At 44.1% G+C, this 25217-nt stretch overlaps 1 protein-coding gene across 2 annotated transcripts in view; it reads right to left on the bottom strand.

The window, feature by feature from the left end:
- LOC121829773 (uncharacterized) overlaps positions 1-25217 on the bottom strand; it is a 147451-nt gene that overhangs the window by 35302 nt on the left and 86932 nt on the right. For both annotated transcript variants that reach the window (XM_076572807.1, XM_076572808.1), the window contains 2 exons: positions 6963-7087; positions 3340-3398 (listed from right to left, as the gene is read on the bottom strand). The gene's annotated coding sequence lies outside the window, so the exon portion shown is untranslated. The remainder of the gene's footprint in view (positions 1-3339; positions 3399-6962; positions 7088-25217) is intronic.

Raw genomic sequence — 25217 nt, 5'->3', positions numbered from 1 at the left:
TGACCATATTTAATGTTTAGTGATATTGAATGTTTTCAAAATGTGCAATCATTGCCACTGTCCATCTCTGTAACTTAGCTTATGACATTGAAACTCTATGGCCATTGTGTGGCACCTGTTTCTGTAGTCCCTACTACATGGGAGGCTGAGGCAGGAGGTTTGCTTGAGGGCAGGGTTTGGAGATTTTCTGGTCAACTACAGTGAGTTCTGATCTGGAGCCGGGTTCTGGAGCCAGTTCAGTTGGTAAGGTCTGTGCTGTGCAAGAATGAGAGCCTGAAATCAAATTTTTTGAACACACATAAAAGCTGGGTGAATGCACAAATCTGCAGCTCTAACACTGGGGGTGAATAGACAGGTGGATCACGGAGCTGTCTAGTGAGCTAGCCTAGAAAACTGGTGAACCATGAGTTCAGTAAGAGACCCTATTTCAAAAGATAAGGTCAAGAGCAATTGTGGAAGACACTTGATGTTGACCTCTGGTCAATCACACACACACACACACACACACACACACACACACACACACACACATACACACATACTATACACTCACATGTGCACACACTCACACATGTGCACACACATAAAAACCTGTTCCCATGATCATGTAATTTTTTTTTGCCAGGTCTCATTGTGGTGCACTTTGGAGACTGGGTCAGAAGGATTGTGAGTTCCAGGCCAGTCTGGGCAATATGAGAAGACCTTATTTGAAAAAAATAAAAGGAAAATAAAATAAGATAAAATAAAATCATGGTAGATGAAAATGAGAGTATCATCTGATTGGCCAATCATTTTCGTCTCTTATATTTTGTTTTTCTTTTTGTCAGAGTCTCATGTAGCCCAGGCTTGCCTCGAACTTGCTCGAGAATGACCCTGATCTTCCAGCTATCACCTCCCAAATGCTGGGCTTATGGCCAGGCATCGGCACACTCAGTTTTCTGTGGCAGTGGACTTCTAACGCCAGGCTTAGTGAGTGCTAGGGAAGCACTCTACCTTCACAGCAGTGTCTCCAGCCCCTAATGCTGTCTAGAGCCAAACTTCATTTCAGGAGAGCTAAGCTCACTTCAGCTGACATTACAGGGCTGAGAGTGTTTGAGCCTTCTTTGCAAGCAACTGCAGATCAGTAATGAACTCGGTCCTGTCTCCTTCCCTGCTGGCCGGGGACCCTCTGCACCACGTGCTTTTCGCCTAGTTTCTTGTGTGCTCTTGTGACTTTCAACCTGTTGTTTTCTGCCGTGATGGGTGATGGCCGTGTGCGGGCACTGGTTGAGCTCCCCATGTGTACTGCGCTCCCAGTCAGGTTCCCTTGAAGGCCAGACCGCACCTTGATATCAAGGGAAAACAGTGCCTCTGGAGCGGTGCCTGCCTGCCTTCTCGGTTGGTCTGGATTGTGGAATGGGAGCCTGAGGCTCCCATTCACTTATGTTTCTACTCTATGAAGTTTTAGCTCTTCGTTGTGAGTTTTAAAACTTGTTTTCATTCTCTCATTATACCAATAGCCCCTTCACTCTCTCAGCTAAATCAGTGTATTATACTTTATATTTCCACCTCCTCCCGATTATAAATACCTTAAGAGTGGGGATTAGCTCAATACTATTTCCTAATAATTCCCAAATTCCAAATTTACTTGCTTCTTTCTAAGTGTGCATGTGTGTCTTTGTTGGTGTATGGGTTTGGATAGGGAGCATACACAAGTGTGAACATGCCTGTGGAAGCCAGAGGACAATTTTGGCTGTTATTCACCTCAAACATTATCCACTTTCTAATTTTCTAATTTTTGAGACAGGGTCTCTTCCTGGCTTGGAGCTCACTGCGTAGGCTAGGGTGGATGGCTTGTGAGTCCCAGTGATCTACCCGTCCTGTACGCATTAGTGCTGGGATTACAAATGCATACCTCTATGCCCAGATTTTTTTTTTTAAATGCATATTCTTGGGATCAAATCAGGCCCTCAAACTTGAAAGGCAAGCACTTTACCAAGGAACTATCCCCAGCCTCTGATTTTTATTTTTATTTATTTGTTTATTTATGATATAGAGTTTCACTATTTAGCCTAGGTTGGCCTGGACCTCATGATGCTCCTGCCGTAGCCTCGCAAGTGCTAGGTAGGATTGCATGGATAAGCCACCACTCCATTCAGCTCCCAAACACTCTTATTGGCACAGAATGGAATAATCCTGGTAGGGTATAGTCAACTTTTTGCCCAGGAGAACTATAGTAAGGTTGAAAGTAAGGTAAGGATGAATAAATATCAAAAGAGTTTAAGGTTTATGGATCACCTGCCCTAATCTTCACAGTACACTACATCCACTTACTAATACTACAGTCAGAGTAGTATTATTGGTCCCATGTTGGAGCTGAGGAATCTGAGGACCAGGAAACAGCCTGTGGCCTCCCAGTTAGTAAATGCTGCACTTGGAACTAAAACCCAGCTAAGACTGACTCAAAACACCAGGCTGTGCTTTGAACCATCTGCTTTGTGTCGCATGTAAGATGTGAGCCACTCTGGTATAAACCGGCTTGTGGGAATGATTTCCACATACGATCTGAAAAAATTTCACATCTCATAGTTAGGCCAGATTGATGCTACTTCCATGTCCAGTGTGGGCTCAAGAGTAACAATCATATACAGATCAGAGAGTCATTGAGGGTGGCTGGGTCTGCCTGCTATTTGCTGTCCACTTGTGAAACATCCTAATTTTGGCATTCATTTTTTTTTTACTCAAATAAATAACTCCAGTTATAAAGCTATAAGTACGGGGCTCTCTGGATGGTCTTTCTGTGAGAACATTGGCTTTGCTCATCTCTGAATGGTTCAGTATGCCTTGATGGCCAGCATTTGTCCTGGCTGATAAAGAAGGAGCTGGTTTGGTGCCCAACGGTTGATAGGATTAAATAAAGAGATTTTTGTCACTTCCATATCCTGAAAATATGTATTATATGTATCTCTGTAATCCTAGCAGTGTGGGAAATAGAGTCCACAGGATGGTAAATTCAAGGTTATCCTCTAGTATATCTTGAATTTGTGAGTAGTATGGGTTACATGAGACTCTTTTTTAAAAAGGTTTCGGTAATAGCAAGCTGCTACAGAGTTTTCTATGCATTTGCTTCCAATTAATAGCTTTCTTTGGTGCCCATTCGTGATAAAGAATTCACAAATGGGTTGCACTTTATTTAATTCATACACATGGTCCCTTGGCTATTTATTGTCTTGAAAAGGAGTGGTAGAGACTCTGCTATCATACACCCCCCCTTTTTTTTTCAGACCTGAGTACTCCGAGACACCTAAGGAACATCACAGTCCAAGAACAGGACACTGCCCGCTGCAAGACACTCCTCACCTCAAACCTGCTTTCGGCCTTTCCTTGTTCCCAAGACATGGAGATGAGCTTTCGTTTTCCTGTAGACAAACACGAGAGTAAAAATTATTCTAGTCATATCCAAGGGAAATCAGTCATCCTTTGCAAAGTTAATCACAGCCTTCCTCCAGGGCCTCACAGCTCTCTGGGAAGATTTTCCTAGTGCTGTTGCTGCACGGCTAAAATATAGATTTTCTAAAAGTGCTGGATGCCTCTTGTTCTTAGAAAGGCAGACCCAAGTCCTTTGAGACTTCATCTTCAACTTTTCCTTTGTACTGCTACTTGAAAGGGCTGTAGACTAGCAATGGGGTCAGAGTGTGTGTGGTGTATGGGCATATGTCTTCATGTAGAGGCCAGAGGAGGATGTTGTGGGAACTGGTGGATCACTTTCCACCTTATCCCTTTGAGACCGAGTCTCTCCCTGCACCCTGAGCTAGCCTGGTGGTTGCTAATTTTCAGAGAAGTTCCTGTCTCTAGCCCACATAGTGGGGAGGTTACAGACAGCCACTCCTGCCCCGACAGTAGCCCTCCTCAGGTACCCTTACACATGCCCTCTCATAATAAATAAGGTCCACTCATCACTTAGGAGGTGAAGAGGGAATGCCAGTGTATGATTCCCAAGCGAAGCACTGAAGGTTGGGTGGCTTCCATCTTGGACTACATGCTCTTGGTAAAGGCATCATGGGGGCTTTCCAAGCTACTCCGTGCAGATATCGGTATGGTGACCCCAGACCTCCTGCTAACACACAACCAGCATCAAAAGGACAGCTGTTGTGGGGAGGCCTTTGTGAGAGTGGGTGCTCCTAAACTTCCCTTTCTACAGCACCTCAAGGCAGCTTTGAGAAGGAATCAAAGCTAGAACCATCTGGCTTAGCTCAGCTATGCCTGGATTCCCAACTCTGGACATTATTGGAAGGTTAATAAACATTTACAATAACCATGGCTGTTTTGAGTGGGTAACTTCGGGGGCATCTGATTAAGCATCGGTAGATGACCAAGTAAGAGGTCCATGCACTTGGTGCTGCCAATGCTTAGTGTCTCAGATGCTGCAGTTTCCACCTCACACAAACAGTAGGTTTCACATTCCTTTCCCGATTCAGTAACTTGGTGTGCTTTTTTGAACACTGCCCTTTGCTGTGTGGTTTCAATCCCACCGTGTCTTAGAAGGGGTTTCTTTCTTGTCTCTAAATTTCTTTCTCAAAAGCACATTAGGAGTGTGCCACTACTCCGAAATATCTTAAAGATCTGTTCAAATTTCTAGGCATTTTTACCCTTTTAACCTCCCTCTTGCCGAAGGTTAAACTAGTCCTTAGTCTTTTCAAAGCTGTTAGTGATTTGCCTGGGCTACCGAACGCTTTCATTTCACTCAGCGCATCATTCAGACTCCAGCGAAGCAGCGCGGATTCTGAAGCAGGGAACTACCCCAGCTTCGACAAAGGCCATTCAAAGTGATGGGAAAGGCTGTTTTTGGCTGACAGGCAAGCGTCCGCTCATGCCTCCTCAATGCCACTCCTACCCCCACGGTAGTCTCCTGCCCAGCTCCTCTGCTGGCTGTCCCATCGGAAAATTCACAGTCACTACCTTTCCCAGCCTTGAATCTGCCTCTGGAGACCCAGGGAAGCCACCGCGACCATTGTTCATTTGGCAAATGTGCCGCCTTTGAGGGGTATGGAAGCTTGTGGGCGTCATTGGTTTTGGGACTCCGTGAACAGGGGAAGCCCTGGGCATTGTGACTAGTGCCAAAGGTTAGCGGCTGTCCCTCCCTAGGGAGGCTTAGTGCTGGAATCGTTTGTGTTTGCAACCCTATGTGTAACCCTGGCATGCAATCAACAGAGAAAATATTCATTATTGCCTGACTGTCTGTTGAAGACAATTTCAATTATTCTGGCATTTCAATGGATGAAGAAGCCCTTTAGGCTGGCCCGGGAGATTAGCCTTAAAGGCTCTGTAAATTAGCGAAGTTACAATCGGTATATTATCTGGCAGGCAGCTGTGGAGACGCCACAGCAGGCAACGAGACAAATTACTATATTCCGCTTGTGGTTTTGATATATCAATTTACAAGTTTAACATACGCATTTGTGAAAGAATGATTTTTTTCCTTCTGCCTTTCTTAAATCACTTTTAACTGCCTGCACTCGAAGTTTTTGGAGCCTGTAACTTGAATGGTTGGTTTGCCTTGCTGACGTTTTTGTTTTAAAGCCCAATTTCAGCTAGGAAAAAATATTGCTGAGGACAGAGCTCTGGAATTAATCTTTCCTAAAGTTATTCAAATAATATAATATATGGCAGTTAATCAGAAAATTCCATTTGCAGAAATGTGAACAATGTCTCATGTAAAGGCTTTTCCTTTAATGGGATGTTTTTCATGTCTTTTTTTCATGCTAGATTAATTCTTCAGTGATTTTGTATCTTTATTCTTAAAATACATTTCACCAAACTTGTCTGATGTCAGTAATAAATACAAAAATTAAAACAATCACCATAATAGCATATCCCAATACTTTACAAACAGTCACATAATGAAACCTATCAATACATTTTTCATGATTCCAGTTTTTTTTTTTCTGAATGTTTCTGCTATCTTGGTGTTTAGGATTAACACACACACACACACACACACACACACACACACACACACACACATATATATATATTTCTCTTTCCATACTAGAGAGTGAACCCAGGGCCTTGCACACGCGACTCAGGCTGTCCCCCACTAATCTACAATCCACAGCTTCAACAATAAGCTTTTTCAAATGTCAAGCAACACTTTTAATGCTGATTGATATTTATATCTATGCATGAAATAAAGTTCATAAGTAGGTTATTTTTACTTTTCTTATTTTAAGAAAAAGGGTTTAGCTTTTGGTTAATAAGAAATAGATTTTTGTTCTGTGGTGATTGGCTTCCATGAAGCTCAGGTTTTGTAATTGGATGTGTGCTTTGGGAGATGGGTCAGAAGGCTTCAGTAGATATTACAATATAGATATTTTCAAGGAAGTCTTGTAAAAAGCACATGGTTTTGTTCTCAAATATCCAAGATATCCTTTTCCTGCTGTCTATGAAATTCAAAACAAATATATAAAACTCTAGAGGCACTGACTTGCTTTGGGGAAAAAACCTTTTATTTAAAAAAAAAGAGAGAGAAAAGGATGGTCGGGGTTTTGGATATGTTCTTATAGTCTCAGTGTACTTAAACAATTTTTAGAATTTCAATTCTAAAAATGACATGGGGAGCTGTAGATATAGGTCAGTGGTAGACTGCTTGCTTTGAATGTATGTCCAAGGCCCTGTTTCCATTCCCCAGCACTACTTAAAATGATATCGGTTATCTGCCTGGAGGTCAAGGGATCTATTGAAGGAAGTTGTGTCCACATAGCACTGGCTTGAGCTCTAGCCCTGAAGTGTTGAATTACGTGGCTTCTAACACAGATCCCCATAGACCTTGTCCAAAAGGTGTTTATCAACCAGTAACACAGATTTCATTTTTTTCCTATCTTGTTTACAGAACTGGATTACCCACGAGGGACAATTTCTTGTCACTTATAATGCCTAAGAAGGGCCATTCTTCCCAATTCCTGAAGTTTGACTGTGAGCCTTACCTTGTGCGTTGTGCTGGTGTTTTCTTATGGGAATTGCTGGGCTAGTCCAGGCAAGCGTCTGCAGTTCTTAAATGGACAGTTTCAGAGTGGGGAATTTAAGAGACAACCAAATAGAGTTTTAATGCCTGTAAGATAATAATGAAAGACATTTATGAAAAGGAAAAAAATATTCCAGTTTGTTTGAAAGCTGAGGCCCACACTCTGAATCACGACAGCAGATGGATGGCTAGCTCACTAATCCTGCTTTACTTTCCGACCCGGGCTTGTCTCCCTGGTCCAGTGAGATCCTGAGGGCCCCCTCCGATCTGGTTAATGTTCAGAACCAATGTTTGAGTTTTAGACTAATTATGGGCCCACCACTGACATTTTCTCTATAATATGAAGACTGGTGCCAGCCATAACTCAGTGAGATTTAACATAAAAGCAAGATAAAACAATTAAAGTGGAAGAATATTTGATTAAGTGGATCGCTGATTTATAGTGAGGTAAATTGGAATTGAAAGGAGAGTGAACTTTTTATGACAATCATATATTATGTTCATTATCGGAGACTCCCGGGTCCTTTTGTGCTTTTGTGAGTTAAAAAAAAAAAGAAGAAGAAAAAGAAAGAAAGAAAAGAAATAAACCAGGTTAAGGAGAGTCGCCGTGGCAGGGCAGGCATCATTTTCGTCTTCTCTTGAGTTATAGTTTCTTTTCATGGCCAAGGTTAAATAAATCATGTTTGAGAAAAGTCATCACAAAACACGTAGTCAGAGTCTGAATAGGCAGCAAAGTGCGGCAAAGAGACGGCACTCCCCAACCGCACACACGACCCCGTCTGCCTTGCTGCTGATAGAGCATGGCATACAGCACTGTTAGCACACACTTGGCATTTGGAGAACTTGTGACCCTGGCAGCTTGCCTGAAGGAGTCTTGAACCTGTTGCTGAGGGTGGCTCAGTGCCGTGTGCTTCCTCTTGTTCCTGTGCTTGAAGTTGGATGGTTGCTGAAGCTGCCTTTGCAGATGCTTGCAACTTGCTCCTGACATCCCATTCTCCGAGGTCCTGGCGCTCTCTTTTGTGTAAGGCAACAGGCTTCTGTAGCAGCGAGAAGAGCTGAGGGTAACGTTGAGGGGCAGGGTCATACGAGGTTGGAAAGGAATGTTTGGGCAGCTTCTCAGAGCGGGAGAGCTAGCTCAGTTGGCAAAGTTCTTGCCCTGCATGTAACAGGACATGTGTTCAAACTCTAGATGCGGTGGTACACTTGTAATCTCAATGCAGGAGAGGCGGAGACAGGCAGATCTCTGGGTCTCCATGGCCAGTCTAGGTGAGTTCCATGCCAATGAAAGACCTTGTCTCTTAAACAAACAAACAAACAGAAGAGTTGGGGCACGCAAGGGCATTTGAAGAACAATAGCTGAGGTTATCCTCTGGCCTCCACACATATGTGTACACAATGAGCACAAGCATCTATACATATGTGCACCTACACACCCATGAACAAACACATACACAAAAGGAAAGAAAATTAGAACAGGGAATGATTTTTTTTCCCCTCCTGGGAGCAGTTGTAAAGGAGGTTTGGGGACATGCCAGCAACACAGGACAAACATCAGAGACACAGATTGGCTATGTAGGTTCCTACTGTCCACCCCATTTCCCTACAGATGCTTTCATGCAAAGCTAGCAGAAACCGGAAGCCATGAGGAGTCGCTGACCATACCTAGAATAAATGTGACTCACCAGATTGTTCAATGATAGCCTTGAATTTTTGATGGAAGAGCTAAATTGCATTAATTTTAACTCAAATGTCGTTTTATATGTTATTCTCAATTCTCTCCCTCTCCCTCCCTCCCTCCCTCCCTCCCTCCCTCCCTCCCTCCCTCCTTCTCTCTCTCTCTCTCTCTCTCTCTCTCTCTCTCTCTCTCTCTCTCTCTCTCTCTCTCTCTCTCTCTCTCTCTCTCTCTCTCTCTGAAAGAGCCACTAAAACAATGGCAGTGATAACTCCAAGCTGAGTTCTGGCCCTCGACATCCTCACCAGGTGTGTGGTCCTAGGCCAGTCTTGAATTTCTCTCTGTTTCCTGGCTTTCTGGGTGTGAAAGGTGGGTTTGAACAGGGGCCTGGGATGATTGCTGAGGTCCTCAGAGGCCTCTGTGATTGTTGTTTCAAGGAAAGGAAAGTAGGTGCTGCGGCCGTCGGCTGCCTCCTCTGCAGAAGTTACACGACTAACAATACCGGATCACTGGACGCCAATGGGCAATTCGTCTAAGTTAGGGAAGGCATTTTCCACTTTTCAGGAGAAGCAGTTGGTAAAATTCCTGTAACCGAGGCAGACTGAAGGGTACAATGGAGATCTTGTTGTTGTGGCCGTCATCCGAGTGAGCAAGACATTGGCTCCGGTTTTGTCAGCGTGCCTTTCCCTGCCAAGTCTTCACCAGGGTATTGAGGGTGGCTCCTGCCATCTGCTCCCCCTTTCAGCACCCTGACAGTTTGTCTCTTTGCTACCTTGGCGCAGGACACCTGCCTCAAAGGCATTCTAAACCAAGCAGTGATTACAAGATGAGAAAGAGAAAAGAGCAGGAAAAGAAGCTGGGGGGAGAGGGCTCTACAGAGCCGAGAGGACTGTGGGAAAAGAGGGTTGTCCCAGGTGGTGTTTACTTTCATGACCATTCTATCCTTTGCTCCTGAAGCTACCTTTTCTTTTTCTTTCTTTTTTTGGGGGGGTGGGGTGGGGCGGGGACAGGGTCTTACTCTATAGCCTGGGCTTACCTGAAACTCACTATGTAGCCCAAGCTGGCCTTGAACTCACAAGCTCTCTTGTCAAAATCAGTTTTCTTCAAATGTTGACAGGTAGGAATAGGTCAAGGCAGCAGTATGTAGAGTTCCGGGTGGGGGAATCTCTGTGAGCGATGACACGGAGACCCAGTAGCCATCTCATCCAAAGAAGCCTCTTAGACTTGAGTGTGTAACGATACAGCTCAAATTCCCGAGATAATAAGCCTTATGCTGCCAAGAATGGTCGCCCTGAAAGTGTGGCTAACTGATGTCTAGCTGTTTCATAGACTCAACCTGCTACTTTTGAAGTGTAAACTAATGCCTCAGATGTCTAAGACAAAAGGGGAACCATTCCACTGGAGCCGCTGTGGGAGCAAACAGTGACGTCTTCTTAGAAAGGAGTGCATCAGTCTATGAAGACTCAAGTGGTTGAGTAGCTTTGTAAATATGGGCCTTTCCGATCCCTTGCTATGGAGCAGAGCTTCCCTCCCGCTTACACAAGGTTCAGAGTGAAATTGTGTTCTTCGGCATTACTTTTGGTGATGCTTGCAGATAAGATGTGCAATTAATTGTTAATGTGCTTGGTGTGAAGGCTACAGAATGATTTTTGTCCCTATTGAAAAATGGGTGATTATAGTTCCTTTGAAGTTATTGGTAAAAACTGGAGCTTCCAGTGGTCTAGGGAGGTTCAGTGTAAATGGAAACAGAACAAAAGACTATGTTAACCTCGTCTTGCTACCGTCCAAAGTGTAAAACTTTGAGACTTCTGCGGCAGAAGGATTTTAGGATGAGATTCATTTTTCTGATGCTGAAGGAGGTTTTCTCTCTGCAACTCCAAAGCCGTCAGCTAGCTGGGGAATTACTTCTTAAATTGTACATCCAACAGTCTGCTAAAGAGGTGTTCTTCTACCAGGAATTCTATACAGTTCCTTTGGGCATGCTGGAGTTTCAGAGGTTTTCTTCAGGATTTTTCTATAATTATAATGATATTGATAGAGATACTGTCTGTGGCTCTTCTCCTTTTGTTCTGTCACTTCAATAAAACACTCTGGTGAAATCAACTTTAAGAAAATAATTTATTTCTGCTTCTGTGTTCAACTCTATCAGAGAAAGGCAGGGCAGGAACCTGGATGGAGGAATCATGGAGGACCACTGCTTCCTGGCTTGTTCTCTGGCTTGCACACAGGCTCATACTCAGCGAGCTTTCTTAGACAGCCCATGACCCTATTAATGGGGATGGTGCTGCCCAGAGTGGGCTGAGCTCTCCTGCATGGATTAATAATCAAGACAAGCTTTCACAGGCACCCCACATACCAACTTTATAAACACAAATACTCAACTGTGACTCTCTTATTCTAGGTGATTTTAGTCTTTGTGAAGTTGACAATGTACACTAATTAAGACATTGACAATAATAAACACGGCTATTAGAATTAAAGCTCTTGGACCATTGGGATGGCTCAGTGAGTAAAGGAAGTTGTCTCCCAACCCTGATGACCTGTATGAACAATGGGACACACAAAGGAGAAGAAAAGAACCAACTCCTGCAAGTTGTCCTTTGATCTCCACATGTGTACTGTGGCATGCACACACACACACACACACACACACACACACACACACACACACACAATGTAATTTTTAAAAGATTAAGTTCTTGTCCTAGCAAACATTGCATACATGTATGTATATATGTATGTGTATATGTGTTTGAAAATGAAGTCTCAGACAGTCTTGAACTCTGGATATAGCCAAGGGTGACTTTGAACTTCTGATTCTCTTGCTTCCCCCTCCCAGCTGCTGGCATTATAGGTGTGTTGTGTACCACCACGTCTGGTTTTATGCAGTGCTGGGGACCACAGGGCTTCCTGCATGTCTGCCATCTGAGCTACGTTGGCAATCCAAATTCCGAGTTCTCATCTCGTTTCTGACAGTAAAGCAAATTTAGAGGGAAGAAACTGTCACTATCTCATTTTACAGATGGGAAAACTGAGGCTTAGGAAGTTATATGACTAGATAGCAAGTGGAAGCAAGACTCCAACAAATACCTCGGGCTTCTTGCAGTCTCTGTGGCATCCTACCCGCTGTCAACAGCTCTTCCGTGTTTCCAATTGCTCTTCCTTGGATAAGAAGGGTGATCCCTGTTTGACTCCTTATCGACTCACATAGATCAATCATAGGTGAACTCGTTGAGAGCAAGTGTGTTTGACTCTATTCTTCTTTCTTCCTACATTTATTCATTTGTTCAGTGTGTGGATGTGTGTGTTTATGAACATGTGCTCTAGAGCTAGAATTTGCTATCATGTGTGCATGGAGGTCGGAGGACAAGCTTTGGCTGTCAGTCCTCTCCTTCCATCATGTACTTCCTGAGATATAACTCAAGTCCCCGGGCTTGGTGACAAGTGCCGCTACCCACGGTGCCAACCTGCCTCACCTGCCATCTGATTCATCTTTACTAACCCTTGCTCATGTGTTCCGTCCAGCATGGAGTAGGTGCTTCCTCAACATTTGGTGAAAGAATCAGCGAAAGTCCTGGAAGGATGAATTATAGTAATGACAGATTCTCTCTTAACTGGAGAGATTGCCGAGGTTGAGAGCACTGGATGCTCTCACAGAGGACCCGGGTTAGATTCCCAGCACCCACGTGGCCGCTCACAACTGTCTGTAACTCCAGGCTCAGCCAATCTATCCTCTTCTGGCCTCTGTTGGCTCCAGGAACATACAAGGCACACAACGTACAGGTAGGCAAAGCATTCATAAAAAGAAGTAAATAAGTTTTAAAAACTTGATACTGCTTTCTGTTTATGAGATGTTTATAATCTTATTTGTAGTATATGTATATAGAGAGTAACTAAAATTCACAAATAAGCGTAGAGACAAGGTTTTAAGACTCATGGACTAACGATAAAAAAGAAAAATCTTGAAAGCATTAAGATAAACAGATAAAGGCCTGGGGCAATGGCTCACAGATTGCTTGCTCTGTATGCACTAGGACCTGAGTTCAGAGCTCCTTCAGTCCCCCTGCCTCTACCCCTTGAGCTCTGGGATTACAGACGAGAGCCACTACACTGACTTTATGCATGTTGGAGACCAAACCAAGGACCTCCTACATGCTGGTCACACTCGACCCACTGGACTACATCCCTAGTCCAAAGTCATGGCTTTTGATGTAAAGAAAAACCAAACCAAACCAAACAACACAAAGAACCTAAGTGTGGTGGCTCACACAGTCTCTTTACCTGGGAGGCTGAGGCAGGAAGGATATAAGATGAAAGCTAGCCTTGGCAGCATAGCAATTTGGAGGGCAGCCGGAGATACAGAAGACCTCGTCCAAATAAATAAATAAGCAAGCAAGCAAACAAACAAACAAATAAGGAAAGAAGAAATACTAAAACAAAAGCAATTTTAACAGGGTCTCAGGCTGCAGCCCCTCTGGCAATTTGGCACCACCGGATGCTTCAGTTCTTTGCTTTGTATTCAGCCTTATCCGACTGCATCTGCTCTTGGTCTCCTGCTTCCCAAGTTCGATACCCCGGGTTCCTTCCTCTGCTGGGGACAGCTTATCCAGCCTTGTAACCCAGCACTCACACGATCTCCTAGTCAAATACATCCTTTCATTCGACAGACAGGTGATTGAAAACTGGAGGGACTGAGGGACTTGTTCAAAGCCACAGAGCCAATAAGTAGCAGGGCGGAGGCAAGGACTCTGTTCAGACCTGGTCCAGACCCCTCTCCCCACTAAGCCCACAGCATCAGTTACTCAGGCTGCTTCCCATTTGATTTCATATCTGCTTTGTCTGCTGGTTGCTCTGCAGAAGGATGGGGCTGAGGTTGTTGCCAGGCGACAGGGTAACTGACAAAGATGCTTGAATCTCTGGGTCCAGCCCCCGCACTGCATGTAAACCAGCCTTCTGCTTGTACTCTTCAGCACATGGGAGGTGGAGGAGGAGGATCAGAAGTTCAAGCTCACCACCGAATGCATAGAGACTTTGAGGTCAGCCTGGGTTACACGAGACCCTGTCTTAAAACAGCGATAGCATTGCTAACAACAAGAAACAAAGTAAATAATTTTATGTGACTTTAGAACACTGGGTATGAGTTGATAAATAAGAATAAGGCACAGTAACACTGTATTATTTGCTGATTTGCTTATATATTTCTGTTTATTGTTTATGTAGGTGTTTATTTTTTATACATTTATATTTTTAAAACATTATTTCCCCCTTGATCTTACCTTTAGAATATACATGCCTTCACTATTTTAAGAAAACAAAAGACTTACATATTAAATCTTCATCTACTTGGTGTCACTGGCAGACTGGAGTTGACTATTTTAAACTTTCTCCTCTAAATTCCCCAAACCAGAATGCTCAGTTTTGGCCATGTATAAGGCCATCTTTGATCCAGGCATGTGCTACAGCATCCCTTCCAGCTGAATGTGGCTGTGTCTAGGATCTAGCTAATGACCCTTGGCAGGAAGTCTCAGCTACTCTTTTCCCTTCTCATTCTTTGGGCTGGAATGTAGAGTTAAAGGCTGATGATTGGCAGTCATTTTAGAGCATTTGACAACATTTTAAAGACATGGCAGAGCAGTTACACAGGAGATTGAAAGCCATGTATTAGTTTTGGTCAGCTCATGTCCCAACACATTTATATGTGAGAGAAAAATCAATTTGTGTCTTGTTAAAACTACCACTGGGTCGGGGGAGATGGCTCAGTGGGGTAGAAATGCTTACGGCACAAGCCTGACAACTTGAGTTTGGATTCTCGGAATGAACATAAAAGCAGACACAGTAGTGCCCATTTGCGATTCCAGCATTCCTATGGTGAGGGAGGAGGTGGAGACCTCTGAAGAGTGTGGAAGGTGGCGGTGACTACCAAAAGTTGTTCTCTGACCTTCACATGCATCCCTTATCACATTGTGGCTGCATGCACACACAACATGGAGTACACATACAACATAGAGTGTATACACACACACACACACACACACACACACACACACACACACACACTTTAAAAACCAAACTACTGCTGTTTAATAACACGTCTGTAGCCTCACAAAATCTAACTGATACAACACTCCATGTGACTTTAGAGTCAGTCATTGATGTAGAATCACAAAGTATTAGAGAGTTTGAGAACCATTTGACAGATGGGAAGGTTGATCCTCCAAACCTGTGAGAATCAGGACTTTGATTTTTCTGTGATTCCAACCAAATTACTTAAAGGTTTTAGATGATCACAAAACCCAACCATGTCAATAAACAAACAAACAAACAAACAACAATAATGGAATGCCATCTTTAGTGAGCAGAAGACAAAAGCAGCTTCATTGACAAACGGGAAGTGATCTTTTCTTTTTGAGACTTTATTGCTAATTCTGTGTATGTATGTGTGTGGGTGGGGTCATGAGTGCAGGTGCCCACAGAGATCAGAAGAGGACACTGGATCCCCAGAACTGGAGCCACCTGACATGGGCACTGGGGAGCACTCTTGTTTCTTCTGCAACAGTGGTGCATGCTCTTAACTACTGAGTCATCTCTCCATCCCAAGTGTGTTCTTGTTTGTCGCCATTTTATTTCCTAAAGGAAATACTGGTTAAGGGAAACAAAGTTGTGATCTGGTGCTTGAGTCTGGGAGGGAGTTTTGTTGTTTGAAGAGTGTCTATGTAGCTCAGGCTAGCCTTGAGCCCACTCTCTTCCAGCCTCAGCCTCCAGGTGCTGGGTTTTCAGTTGTGCACCATCAAAGCCAGCATTTTGGAGTGCATTTCCCTGTCACGTGATCTATGGTAAAGCATCACAGCCACGATATCACACATAACCACTGTATTTAGTTAAATAACCGCTAGTCAAGGGTGATGTTAATGTTTGCGTGTCCTAACCAAATCCCCATACAGTTATTTCTAGTATCACGTTTTACTTCTTTTCGTTACTTACATGTGGCTAACCGAGATGAAAGGCGCTAAGACTTCCTCATGTTGTCCCCAAGGCATAGCAATGCTACTCACCAAACATGAAATCATAAAGACACACTACACTTTAGGGGTGGGGGCAGCCTCTAAATGTGACATTAGCCAGGGGAGAAGGTTTGTATTGTACCCAAGGCATCCTTGTAATTGTGTGCCACTGAGCCGATGAAAGTGGATCTTGTGCAATGCAGGGAATAATGATAGACCTGTGGTATTGTGCAAGCCGGGGGAATCTCACAAGCTCCACCTGTAAGGCAGAGCCAGGGGCAATGAGCTCCGAGAAAAGACCCAGGGAATGCAAGTAACCCAAAGGGTGGGACTTGGAGCCCCCTCAAGTACCAGGAACTCCAAGAGGCCACTTCACTTCTTACTTGGTGTGGTGGAGACTGTTTCTCGTGCTTTGCACATGAACTTACATCTCACTAGACTGGTGGCTTTGTCGTCCAGGTCTGCTTTATGAATTATCAAGAAGTCTGGGAGTCTGAGTTGATATTATGACCAGAACAATCAAATACTTCCCCTCAATGGCCTGTGATTTAGACCCTTCATGGTGTGTGTGTGTGTGTGTGTGTGCCTGTGTATGTGCGTGCACATGTGTGTGGTTTTAAGCCACATATACTCCGAAATGAGAACTAATATAATCTTGAGTCTCTCTCTCTCTTCTAATTGAAAGAATTCAAACAATTTGCTAATATTTCACTGTTCTGTTTTTACCTTTGACTGTTGCACACTGAAGGTCTGTCTTGCTACAGCCCTCATTAGAAAAATATTAACTCTGGAGGTGACCTGCCCATTCACTTCCCCCATCAGAGGGGCTCGAGTAATTTTAGCTTAACTGACCTCAGAGTCTTTCTAGTCTGCCTTACCAAAATGGAAAACAATATGGCGTTCTGGAAATTTTTCATGAAGCCAGTGGGACACACCTGCATCACTTTTTTGTAGAGGTCACATGAAAGGGCGAAAGGGACAGAGAAGAGAGGCTCCACTTCCGCATTCTGCCGATTTCTTCACGGAGGAAAATGAAGCACTCAACAGCCTTTGTTTTGACCAGGATGTTGTTTTAGTACTTGCCTCCATCTGCATTCAGGGTCTGTGCAGAAAATCAATTCATGAATAACTGAGATCACAGCATGACCCACACCCCATTTTGGGCTGGTGGAGAATAGCACTTGTCCTATTGCAATTAAGCCCTACATGGCCACGGGGTATTTTGATAGCCAAGGGCACTAATTCCAAGTCAAATTCTTCCAAGTCACTTGTTGACTGTTTACAGCAGTTCAACTATTTTTGTTGATGGGTCATAAAGATTGATGACTATAGCTTCCTTCTTTGTGCTGGGGTGGGGGGCAGCAGAGATCATGCTTTTGGTTTTTCTGGATTCTCTTGATTTACTGATCAGATATGTGTTCAATGTGGTTGCCAGCTGGCCAAAGTAGCAGTAGCAAGGGATGAGTGTAACGTGCCCCCAACCCAGGCTCTGGTGAGTGTACAGCAGCTGTGACTGAATGGGAGCATCCCATTTGCTCTCTTGGAGGTGTGGCAAGGATGCCCCTTTATTCTCCTTATCTCCACATCAAAGGGCAGGCTTGTCATGTGCTTGTGATCTGGCCATAATGGTCAGTCCTCTGAATGCAGCTTCGGGTGGTGACACAGGCCTTCGAGTGGGTGAGCCATCAGCTGCTCTCACATAAAGTGTCGGGAGGCTGGCAACTAGACACCGAAGCAGTTTCTATGTTGTTGCTAGGGATGCCGCATTAAATACCCCGATCCTCTGTGCACGAAATGAGGAAAAAGTGACATTCTGACTTCCCTGTGGGAGTGGAATACGTGATTCACAGGCCTTCTGCACCATTAATCAGGCCTTGTTTACATGGAAGGGAGCCAAAAGAGCCAGAGCCAAGAAGGTGTGTTTGGAAAGCCAAGTGGTGATGTCATCATCCAGAGCAGCTCCAGCAAGTCACTTGCTCCCTTAGATGCCTTGGACTGAACCACGGAGCAAATCCCAGTTAAGTGTCTTGGGAACACCAAGGTGCTTCACCCTGGGCTTGGGATTTACATGATTTTTACTAGAATTTGTTTGCTAGATAGTAGAACATCATCATTTGTGACTATCCCGGCCTCGTCTACTGGTAAATGGCAACAAGGGAGTCTTAAACACTTGCAGGGCCACCCTCAGCTAATGTGATGTGAATCTCTGAAGGAATTCAGACATCACAAATGGACTGTCAGTGTCATTTGCATCCTATCAAGGATTTTAACCACATACAATGATTGTAGAATACTTTTCCTTTTTTAGACAAAAGCTTACATCACAGACTTGCTTAAACTTGTTACATAGCTGAGGATGACCTTGAACTCATCTTGCCTCTACTCTCAAGTCATTATATGCATGGACTGCCATGCCAGGTTTCTGTGGTGCTGGGGATGGAAACCAGGGACTTTTGCTACATCTTCAGCCTTCATATGTTTTTCATTATTTAAAACAATTCAGCCATCAGCCATCACTTCCTTTCCGGTGGAGAAGATGATATGATGTCTATAAAGACAAGGCAGTAAGACTTTGGGTTTTGGATGTGAACAGAATAAAGCAAATATTTGTTTGAAATATTGAAATGTTACCATGGCTTATCTCCTGTGATTATTTGGATCACATTCTTCACCTCAATGCTGGCACTATAGCCTCTGTCCTTAATTGAGTTCATGTGTCAAGCCCTGGATGGTTAGGTATTGAGGCCACTACTGTGAGTGAATGGACATTGTCCTTGTCATGATGCAGTAATGGGCCAAATATTGCTACCAATCCACGGAGTCTGCTTAAAGGGCAAAAGAATTTATTAGAGAAGGAAAACTCACTCTACAGAACAGAGGAATCATTGCAAAGCCCTGGAAGGTTGAGGCACAGTCCCACACTATTTTTTTTGCCTGCTCTGTCTCCAGCATCCAAGCCACTAGGGAGCAAAGAGAGTGCCTCGTACATGCATCCCAGGTCCTAAGGGTCCCTTATCCCCCCTCATCCCCCCACCAGTGGCCATGGCCCAGGGGCATGTACTTCAAGGTCATAGGCAGGTGTACCAGTTGCCTGCTACCTCACTAGGGGCAGTGCCTCAAGGTCATAGCTAGAACAGCTACCCACTACAATAGAGTTTATTCACTGCAATCAGCCACTACAGTAGAGTTTCTGTAGCATGAAAAGTAGAACTTCGGTATGTTAGTAAAATCACACCAATGCCTGAATTAGAGACATTGCTTTTTAGGGAAAGGCTCTTTACATTAGCTTCTCAGTTCAAAGCTCAAATACTTCAAGTTAGAGTCCTTGTCCATTTTAAAGGGATTCTAAAATGATTGAAATGGAAGATACTGTTTTTTTTTAAACAAGCAAACACAAAGGCTCGAAATGCAGTTCAATGGTAGAGCATCTGCCCAGCTGTGCATCCTCACACCTGGAAAAAAAGAAAGAAAACTATAGCAATCTTAAAATAGAGTCAGGTTCCAGTCCTTGAATAATTAGCCAGTTTTGTTCTACTTTGCAAACAATCCTCTAGAATATCTTACATAAAATGAACAAGGGGAAAGATTTAAGTTTATTTTGCAAGTAAGTCTGCTCAGAGAAAGGGCTCTATTGCTTCTCTCCTGAGCTGACTTCTGTTCACGGGACAGCAGGATCCTTTTGGTTCTGCTGGGCTAAGCTAGGGGAGTCAGCGCAGTAAGGACTGAAATAAAATAATGAAATAGTCCATTGGGAATAGCAGGAGCACAAGAGTCCTTATAAGAGATTCCTTTGGGAAAAGTTTGCTTTCAGGGTTAGACAAATGACAAGCCAAAGGCAGCGGGCTTGAAATAACCTGGCTTCTTGGAAGTAGAGATTCTCCTCCCTGATAGGAACTGACAGGACACTTAATCTTCTGAGACGGAAGAAAAATGGAGTCTCACTCAGGTTAGGAGACTTTCAGAAAACTTTAAAAACCAACACTCTCTTGCTTACATCGTGTTAATTACTTGTGTGTGTGTGTGTGTGTGTGTGTGTGTGCGTGTGCGTGTGCGTGTGCGTGTGCGTGTGTGTGTGTGTGTGTGTGTGTGTGTGTGTGTGTGTATACACTCACATTTGGAGGTCAGAGGACAACTTTTGGGACTCAGTCCTCCCCTTCTAACAGGTGAGTCCCAGGGATCAAATTCAGATCACCATCAGTGAAGCATCTTTGCCCACTGGGCCATCCTACCTGCCTCCATCTTGCTTTAGTGTGGGTTCTGCTTTGGTTTCTCTGGGGGTAAAACCTGTGCTTAGTGTCTTCCTGCATGGATTGGTGACTTTCACAATATCACATGCTCATTGAACTCCTGGGGACATGGCATGGCAATCCAGCTGTGTTGCTTTAACAAGAAAGTAGGCCATTTTCTTATCTCTTGAAAGATATGTTTGTCAACTACCTGCCTGAGAGTTGCCTGGCATTTTGATAGGGAAGAAAGAGTTGGTTGAAGGGCCTCACCAATAAGCCTGTTTCACAAGTAACCAAGTCATTACATGATGACATACTTTTATATTTTCTTTTGGCATATACAGTCAACTATAAACCAATATAGATTGAAGAAAGGCATGAACTCTGGTAGCTAACTACTCAATCCTCAGATGCTCCCCGCCACCCACTTGGGTTTGTGCTATTGTTTCAAGTACTATAAACTTCATTCTTCCCTTATTGATGTTAAAATTGAATCTGCATTGCCCAGCTGATGTGGAGGTATGGTGATTAGTTACATAACTGGGCTTCAAATATAGCTCAATTGGTAGAGCACTTTCCTGTGAGACTCTGGTTTCAACATCCAGGAACACACACACACACACACACACACACACACACACACACACACACACACACTTTGAAATATGTCTTTAATTTAATCACCAAAGATGGTAAAACTGTTAATCATCAACTTTTTGGTGTCTATATGTACTAAATTAAAGTAAAAATTGCTAAGTATTTTCACATTGGCTATAGTAGGTGTGGCCATCTAAAATTCTTTCGGGGAAATGCCATTTTTCATTAGTATTATGAGTACAATCAGGAGTCAGAAATGACAAATTCTTGTGTATAATTGTAAGTGAAGGGAAAAGTCTTTCTTTCTTAGCTGTAATTATGGAGCAGACGGTTTACTTAACTTGGAAATCTTTTTAATGTCAGCAGGGAAATGTCTGAGTGACTGTTATGGAGTCTTTCAAACTGGCCATGTGACTTCTTCAAAGAGCTCCATGCATAGTGCATGCTGTCAGCCACACACCCGTAAAACGCTGCTGCCAGAGCTGGGGGAAAGCCTGGCACTGGGCAGGCAGGCTTAGGAGTTGAACAGTGGTGACCTGTGAAAGACTCTAGATTCCAAACAGTGCGAGGCTCAAACTCCCCATGATCTGCCTGGCTCCTAACACAGATAGACCTGGGCTGCTTTCAACCTTAACTAGAAAGCTACGCCCCTTCTCCCCCCCAACCCCCCTACTCCTCTCTTTCGAAAGAGTCAATGGAGAGCTCCCCTCCATCATCAAGGCTCAAGGAACCTTGAAGAAGAGGAAGGGAGGAAGGAAGGGTGTAAGAAGAGAGGGGGTCTATGAAGGGCTGCTTTCTGGGCAAGATGTGGCTATTGACATCTTGTTACACAGCCGCTGTGGTGATTTGCACAAGAGCTGCCCAAATCCCTGGATAGGAAAGGCAGATGATGTACAGACCCTGCTGCTTACTGAGCAGCAGATACTGCTGGAGAGGAAGAAGTATTCTTTCTTTTATTCCTTTTTTTAAATCCTTTTTTATTTTTTCTCCCTCTCCCTCTCCCTCTCCCTCTCCCTCTTCCTCTCCTTCTCCCTCTCCCTCTCCCTCTCCCTCTCCCTCTCTCTTGTATTTTGAGACAAGGTTTCTCTGTATAGCCCTGGCTGTCCTGGATCTTGCTCTGTAGACCAGGCTGGCCTTGAACTCAAAGATCTGCCTGCCTCTGCCTCTCAAGTGCTGGGATTAAAGGCATGTGCCACCACTGGCCAGCTGGAGGAAGCATTCTTTACTGAGGATGTGGCCACTGGCAGGCATCCCACGCACATACAGGCAGCTCTAACTGAACTTAGTGGTTTATCTTGAAAAAGAGAGGACAATGGTTAGAAGGGAGAGTGTTGAGGGTGTTCAGGAGGAGTTGGAGGGAGGAATGGATGGGGTTAGAGTTGACCAATCCTATTTCATTATATACATTGTGAAATTAAAAGCTCCAATTCTGAAACGACTTAGACTTGCTGCAGCTGTCTCCCACCTGCGGTGGCAATGTACAGTTCTTGTCTTTTTCTTTGTCCCAGACTCCAGAGCCCCTCCCACTGCCTCTCAACACACAGAGCAAAAGAACCACCAGGCCCCGGAGGGAGAGGTCCACCCCAGCTCCAAACTGCCTTGATAACTCGACCCAAATTTCCTTCTATATGTAGACTCTTTGAAAAACCTCTTTTTTTCTCTCTCTCTCTCACAAGTTCTCACCAGCTCATTCGGGTTTGCTCACAAGTGCCAGTGTGTGGGATGTGAGACAGGGTAGGCTTGGGGCAATTCTGAGGGTACCATTCTTTTGTGGCCTGAGCTGACAGTGTTATTAGTCAACTGGGAGCCTGAAATGAACAGACAAATTTCTTAGAATTGCTTTGTGCAGGGATAACCAACACTTGTGATCACAATAGCCAAAGAGAAAGTGGTCTTTCTTGTGAGTTCTGGAACAGCTCATGCTATCCTTATAAAAATCTATTGTTGGGACTGGGGACTCGGCCCTGTAAAGTGCTTGCCATGTCAGCGTGAGGACCTCACTTCCATTCTCAGCCCCCTAATCCAGGTGTGGTGGATTGCAGCCTCAGTACTGGGTAGGCAGAGTTGGAGGGTTCCTGGGGCTTGCCAGTCAACTCAGCTACTTGGTGAATTCTGGGTCCCAGGAAGAGACTCCATTTTAGAAACCAAGTAGACAGTTCCTAAGGACCACCAGCCAAGGTTGATCTCTGATGTCCACATATACACAAACACACGTGGGTACCAGCACACACATACGCATATGAAAACCTGCACATCCCCATTCGTGTGCTCATGTACACAAAAGAAAAAAAGAAAATGGGTGAAATCAAGTCCAGCTCTCTCTTTTTACTGTGAGTGGCAGAACAGGCCAGGGGAAAGAGCTGGAGGGCTGGAGAGGGTTCTACCTCTCTCAGCTTGCAGGTGTCCTGGGTCCTCTCTTAACATTTCATTCCCGTTGTCTTGGGTGGTGTGGAAGCATCATACTCCCTCCTTGCCTATCAGTGACAGCATTTGAGCCAGGTCCACTTGACCTGTCTGTCTCCAGAGAGTGAGGGCTCAGAGCAGGTAGAGGAGGGAGGCTGTCTTCGGGAGGGAGGGCAGTGGCCTTCATGGAACTCCCAGCTCCTCCGTCGCCTCTGCAGCAGCGTTTCCTGTGCATGAGACCCTTTCCCGGGGTGATACTTGGAAATTGCAGAACAAGGGCTCCAATTCTTGGCATTTTTTTTTTTTTTTTTACTTTTGGAGACCCACACATTTAAACTTAGAAACTGGTTGGCATGTTTCACGCCTATCAAGTCAACTATCTTTTATCTGTGTGGAATCCTAGGACTGTCTCAAAGAGAAAGGAAAAGGATGGAGGGAAGGGAGCGAGGGAAGGCAAACTGGAGGGCGGCCACCTTGTGACTGTTGCCATGGAAATGTCTATGTCCTGTGACTGAGGTCACACAGTTTTCTGTGAAGATGTTTTTTTCAGTTCGCTACCTTGAGATTCTGTGGATTCACTAACAGGACAAGAAATGACAGTGTGCCACCATACCTAGTCCCCCAGTTCCTGGACACACTGGACACATCCGTTCATTTAAACCTTCCTCCATCATTGTCTTGTGTATTCTGTGTTCAGGGGTGTGTGTGTGTGTGTGTGTGTGTGTGTGTGTGTGTGTGTATGTGTGTGTGTGTGCACATTTGTATGTATGTGGGATTCATCCCTAAGCATTTTGTTTTTTGGTTGGCAGTCAGAAATAGTGTCTGGAGAAACGGCTCAGTGGCCAAGGGTATTTGCTGCTCATGCGGAGGACAGTACCCACATGGCAGCTAACAGCTACCCTTAACTCCAGTTCCAGGGTCTTCTGATACTCTGCAGGCACCAGGAAAACATGTGCCATACTAACATATATTTGGGCAAAACACACATGAAGATCCAAGAAAAAGAAACAGAGCTTTTCAAAGTTAATTTTTATAAAGTGGTATCATGTAAGAAAAAGTGAATTCACTGGTTGCTTGTTGTTGTTGTAAAGAAATATCCATGCTCAGTTTGTCATCAATACCGTGCTCAGACCGTGAAGCATGGACTTTTCTTAGCAAGGCTCCTGCTTATATTTTCTTGCAAAGTTTTAAGCAGATCAGAGTTTTCTGTCCTTCCAGTGTGTAGTTGGATGAATTTTCTTTTAACTCCCGTACCTGTTTCTTTTTTTAATAGATAGTTCTTTTTTTTAAAATTGTTTCCCACTATATACGCCAATCTGATTGGCCCAGCTGCTTCTGTGGCCCCGAGTGGCCTGAAATTCACTACATAAGCCAAACTGGGCTTGAGCGTGTGGAAAGCCTCCTGCTTCAGCCTCTTGTACATGAAAATTATGGATGTGGGGCTGGAGCAACGACTCAGCAGTTCAGAGCCCTGGCCAGGAGTTTGATCACCAGCACCTGTGTGCTGCCTCAAAATCATCTCTGACTCTTCTTCAGGAGACCCAGGGCTCACTGAGCTACAACTAGTATTTTTTCCTTTCTAACGCATTTAATTCATAATTTTTTAATTAGTACAAGCTTTGGCTTCATCTTAGTAAACTTGAAATATGGTGTTTTTTGCCAGGGATTGTGGTGTACACCTTTAATCTTAGCGCTCAGAAGGCAGATCTCTGTGGGTTCCAGGACGGCCTAGTTTTTGTAGTGAGATCGAGATTAGCCAGAGATACATAATGAAACCCTGTCTTAAAAACAACAACTTGAAAGACAACAAACAAACAAAAATCACTGGTTTTCCTTTGGAAGGTGATTATTGCTTCCCCTTCCCAGCTTTTCTTAAACACTTTTTGTATGTTTAGCTTAACCTATTAAATTTTAACTTATGCATTTGGGGTATATAGTATAATGATTTGATATACATGCACACAAGAAATGATTACTGTAGTCAAGTCAGTAAAGATGTCCATCATCTCACATTCTTGTCTTGTTTTTTTGTATGTATCTGTTCATCTTATCAGGTTTCAAGTATATAATAAAGAATTATTAACAAAGTCACCATGCTGAACACTAGACTCCCACAGTCCACTCTTCTTCTGAAAGCTTTGAGCCCTTGACCAATGCCCTTCTGTCTTCCCTGTGCTAGCCTTCCAGTCCTGAGTAATTGTAGTCACAGTGTCCCACACTGTGAGTCTACAAGTTGGACTTATTTAGGTGTGCATATATCACAGATCATGCAGTACTTGAGGACAGTAATATGATGCAAACTGGTGTTTTAGTCAGCC

This window comes from Peromyscus maniculatus, chromosome 5 (genome assembly GCF_049852395.1).
Source record: "Peromyscus maniculatus bairdii isolate BWxNUB_F1_BW_parent chromosome 5, HU_Pman_BW_mat_3.1, whole genome shotgun sequence".
In the NCBI taxonomy this organism is placed as follows: Eukaryota; Metazoa; Chordata; class Mammalia; order Rodentia; family Cricetidae; genus Peromyscus; species Peromyscus maniculatus.
Note: the sequence above shows the minus strand (reverse complement) of the source record. Positions and strands in the feature narration are given on the sequence as shown.